General features: G+C 48.6%; 1 pseudogene; it reads right to left on the bottom strand.

The window, feature by feature from the left end:
• LOC113369285 overlaps positions 1-5,000 on the bottom strand; it is an 8,345-nt pseudogene that overhangs the window by 1,414 nt on the left and 1,931 nt on the right.

Here is a 5,000-nt window from a genome sequence, read left to right as displayed (position 1 = left end):
CACCTTTGCACTATCACCCTCCATCGAAATCACCACCGGATGTGGCAAGGAAAAACCACCAGTACTGGAGTTCAGTAACAGCAATGCGGATCGCTACTGATCCAATTCAGCACTGATGTAGAGGATCCCTCGCAGGTTATTTCCGCAACCTACTTCTTTAGGGAACAGCAGAATTTAGTCAGTGTCCGATCGCACGGCATACCCCAGAGTTGGAATATGACATGCCATCGGAAACCGTCCACGGGGCACCGCGTGGAGGTATCTGCTGCCTTTGACAAACGGGATGTTGTTGTTTGTCAAATGCCTCACAAAAGCCAGAAGGGCTATAACACATAACATAAAAGTGGACAACACAGACAACACAATGGGCCTCCCGTGATTGCTTCCTCTGCGTTTAGTGTAAGAATAAAAATTTAAAGAAACCCGTAGCTCCGACACATACGGGTACGCTTTGGAAGTTCACCGCCCGGCAGTTAGAATTAAATATCGTTTTAGGAAAAATCATATTCATTGTTATTTGCATGGTGACTATTGGTATCTTGCACTTAGCCGTCTAAAAACCTATTGCTCATTTCTATTGATGTTCTTAATGCAACCAGTACTGATGTTAAGCCAGTGTGTTTGGGGCGTTTGGAGAGAAGGGATAAGTTTGATAGGGTTTTGGGGGGTAGGGAACCACGGGATCCCACAACTATCGGGAGAACCCGACAGTGTGTTGCTCCGGTGATATTGAGTACCTCTGGGTAGAGGCACTCATATTTAAGGATTTTCTCCATATTCGCTTTTCCGAGAGAATTTCCCTGCTCAAGTCTGACTGTAACGTCGACGATATATGATTCCTCAGCATCCCATAGGATGAGGTCGGGCTTTAACCGTTTTCCATCAACTGTAAATGATGATTCAATCATATAACGCCCAGCAGGGTGTTTATCGATAAATTCACTTCGACATAGAGACACGATTTCGTTGTGTCTGTGAATTCTCTGCGGCTTTACGAATGTACACTGGCCTAGTACATGTCCAAGGGTCTCATTGGCAGAATGGCATCGTCGGCATGTTATGTCGCTCATTGGTGTTGCGCGAGCAAGTGCTGCTCGACAACCAAATGTGTTGCTGCGAAGTCGAAGAGCATCGATATAGCGAGAGTTACCTTTGAGAAGGTGGGGCTTCCAGAGCCAGGAGTTTCCAATAGTGTCCTTTCGGAACATTGTAGCTCCCATGCCCTGGGACGCGCAACTCGCCCATCTTCGGAACTCGTCCTCGACAGCTCTTCGCTTCGCGCTTTCAATGGCCTTTATGTTGAGCGGGCCTCTAATATTTGCGCGATGTGCCATTTCAGCAACTCTATTGCTTACATTGCTCTGCTCCCATAGTGCTTCTAATACTGGGTCTCCAGAATCTCGACATCTAGCCATTGATTTTAGGAAAGAGTAAAAAGCAACTCTTTCCAATCGAGGTAGGCCGAGTCCTCCATTTCCTGGGGAGGTATGCAGGAAGGCAGAGCTAGTAGAATGAGGGAGGTGGAAAATTTCCCTCGTAAAGTTGCGAAGTGCCTTGTCTAACCCTTGTAGGTCGCCTTGAGATGGTGGGTCTACGGTTAGCCGGTACAAATAGTGCGGGATGATAAATCGCTTAAGCAGTTCCAGTTTCTGAGTGGGCTTAAGTCTCAGTTTCTTGATGTTAGGGAGACAACCATGGAGGTCGCCCACTACTTTTTTGTGTTCAAACCCTTTCCAGGGTGAGAATCTCAGTCCAAGGTAGTCAAAGTGCCCATCCGGACCACATTGAGGAAGCATTTTACCGCTTATCTCAACTTTAGGGTCCAGAAGTATCCATGACTTCCCTCGAACCGATATCTGGAAACTGCTGCATTTTTCAACCGCAACATGCATACCAAGATCACTTAAAAATTGGGAGGTCATGTTCAGCTTTTTCTGAAGATCCTGCGGTGTTCTACCGAAAACCACAAGATCGTCAGCGAAAGCCAGAACAGAGACGCTCTGGGAACCAATACTGATTCCTTCTCCCGTGCTCTCAAGTTGTTCGAGAAGGGGGTCCAAGACACAGTTAAACAACAGCGGGGAAAGCGGGTCACCCTGCTTAACCCCTCGTTTAATGTTAACTGCAATCTTATCATTCCCCGATTTGATCTCGGTGTAGATGTTTTCGTGCATGGACATTACCAGTTCTCTTGTGTGATTGGGTAATCCTAGTCTTGTCAAAGCGTCTTTGATTGCTGCATGTGGGATCATGTCAAACGCTTTAGATATGTCTAATACGGCACATGACGCTCCTTTATGTGTCTTGGCAAACTTTATAATTTCGCTAAGTGCGAAAATGTTATTAAAACAGCCATTTTCAAGGGTGAAGCCCTTTTGGCGTTTGTTGATAGTTATGCAATTCCGGAATCCTTTCTCAATGATTCCGGAAAAGAGTCTTGCCAAGAGCGATCCAATCGTAATTGGGCGCCAGTTCTCCGCCTTGGAGCAATCTTTGCCTCTCTTGGGTATAAGAGTTGTTGAGCAGACCCTCCAGGACTTTGGAAAGTACCCGGACCAGACAATTAAATTAAAGAGACGGGCCAACACGGCTTCCGTCCCTTTGAGCCTGGTGAGATCTGCTTTTCTTACACCACTTGGTCCCACAGCTTTCTTAGCGTTAATGCGCATAACTCGCTCCCGAATGTTGTTGGGAGTTATAATTGGGATGCTATCAAGCACAGACACTTCTGGTCTTGGATCGTTGTAGGAGAAACTACCTTTCCACTCAGTTCCCCAAAGACCGTCATACAGTGACTTGATATCCCCTGTTGGTGGACGAATGTTGTTGTCCACCGCATTGCAACCAGAGACTATAGACTCGACTAGTTTGTTAGGGCAGTTATTATATAGGTCCTGATGCCGTGCGTAGTTAAATTTACGCCGGTTTTTGCGTTGGCCATTCTGGCGTCGCCGACCGTGTGCTTTACTGCCCTTTTTTCCCGTTGTTGATTGGGGTCTTTTGGTAAGGGCTGGGGTAAGAACGCACTCAACGAGGTTATCAATGTGCCTAACCACATCACTAGGTCTACAGCCAGCTTCTAGCCTCTTTCTGAGATCCTCGAGCTGGGCAGACGCCTCGTTAAGCTTCTCGTCTATCTCTATATCCCGCCAATCTTCCCAATCTTTCAAGAGTTGTTGTGCCCAAGATTTAAGATCATCGCCATCTCGATCTTGTTGAGAGGCTGCTACTTGGGTCTCAACCAGTTGGTGCCTAGTCTCACAATCATCGTCATCCAGTTGCTCTGGATTGACTAACGCTTGGCTACCAACCGCTGGTTCGTCTATTCGACCGGATTTCGTACGCAGGCCCAGTTCGCCCCTTTTATCTGAGATCTGTGTGCGTGTCATATGAGGGAGATGTTCGTCCCTAATTTTGACGTTAACATGTCGACATTCGAGGTATTGGTCATTGACCCTCCTCAAAGTTTCGATGTCTTCGTCCGTCCACACTTTCAGATTGCGGGTTGAACTTTCGGGTCGCTGAGAGGCCAACCGTCTTTTCTCGTTCCTTACTCCAGGATGAGTATGACGCTCATGCTGAGATAGGCCCGTTTTAGAGGGAAAACTCGCCGTGCATTCATTACACTTAAAAGCCTCCTCTGATCTCGGACCTTTACAAGAACGAGAGTGGACGGTCAGGCCCCCCTGGTTCCCACAGACCTGCTGACACCTGCTGCAGATATATTTGGCCCTTCTGTCAGGGTGGAACTGTTTCAAGTGCCGCGAGACTTCGCTCGAGGACACGAGAGTACAGGCACCCGGGCAGAAAGGACAGACTATCTCAACAAACGGCCACCACACAATGATATCCGGGTCATTTCTTGAGCCAGATCCATCAGAATGCTCTCCTGGCTCGTTCCGAGAAGCATTCCCGCAGGCTCCGATACCTGCGCCATTTATTTCATTGGTCATTATTGTATTATCCATTGAAAGTTTTTAGAATTTAGGATCGGTACGTTGTTTATAATGCCATAGTGTGTTCTATCTCTTCGTGGTGTAGATGGTCCACTGAGATATTCATCTAGAGGATACCGGCGCCGCCGGATCCTTGGTATAGATGATTAGTTTGTGTTCCTTGTGAATCCTTTGACTGGTTTGGTAGGAATGAATTTGTGCCAGACATAGTTTGTCGATGATGGTACGACTCGGATGGAAGGCAGCGGATCCCTCTGCCCTCCAAACTTCGCTTTGCCTCTTAGCCGTCGGTGATGAAACCGACGCCCAGCTGGAACCGCGAGGAGGTAGGCAAGCATCTCCAACCAAAGAGAGTCATAGTTACTCCCGCCGTTTACCCGCGCTTGCTTGAATTTCTTCACGTTGACATTCAGAGCACTGGGCAGAAATCACATTGCGTCAACAATGTGTTTTAATTAGACAGTCGGATTCCCCTAGTCCGTGCCAGTTCTGAGCTGACCGTTGAATGGCGGCCGAAGAGTACGACTGACCGACCGAAGCCGGCACAGAAACCTCGCAGCAAGAAAGATCCGCGGGGGGCCTAGACACGGGACCGAGCTCGGATCTAAGTCACAAGGACAATTTCACCTCGCCCAGGCCCGGCACGTCAGCCGACACCCGCTTCCCGATCAAGCCCGACACGCCCCGATCCTCAGAGCCAATCCTTATCCCGAAGTTACGGATCCAATTTGCCGACTTCCCTTACCTACATTAATCTATCGACTAGAGGCTCTTCACCTTGGAGACCTGCTGCGGATATGGGTACGAACCGGCGCGACACCTACCGTGGCCCTCTCCTGGATTTTCAAGGTCCGAGGGGAAGATACGGACACCGCCGCAACTGCGGTGCTCTTCGCGTTCCAAACCCTATCTCCCTGCTAGAGGATTCCAGGGAACTCGAACGCTCATACAGAAAAGAAAACTCTCCCCGTATCTCCCGACGGCGTCTCCAGGTCATTTTGGGTTACCCCGACGAACTCTCTTGCGAGGGCCCGACTTGTAAAC

The sequence above is a fragment of the Ctenocephalides felis genome, unplaced genomic scaffold (genome assembly GCF_003426905.1).
Source record: "Ctenocephalides felis isolate EL2017-DRISC unplaced genomic scaffold, ASM342690v1 CF-g0.4_SCAFFOLD_01207, whole genome shotgun sequence".
Classification (NCBI taxonomy): Eukaryota; Metazoa; Arthropoda; class Insecta; order Siphonaptera; family Pulicidae; genus Ctenocephalides; species Ctenocephalides felis.
This window is presented reverse-complemented; position numbering and strand designations above follow the sequence as displayed.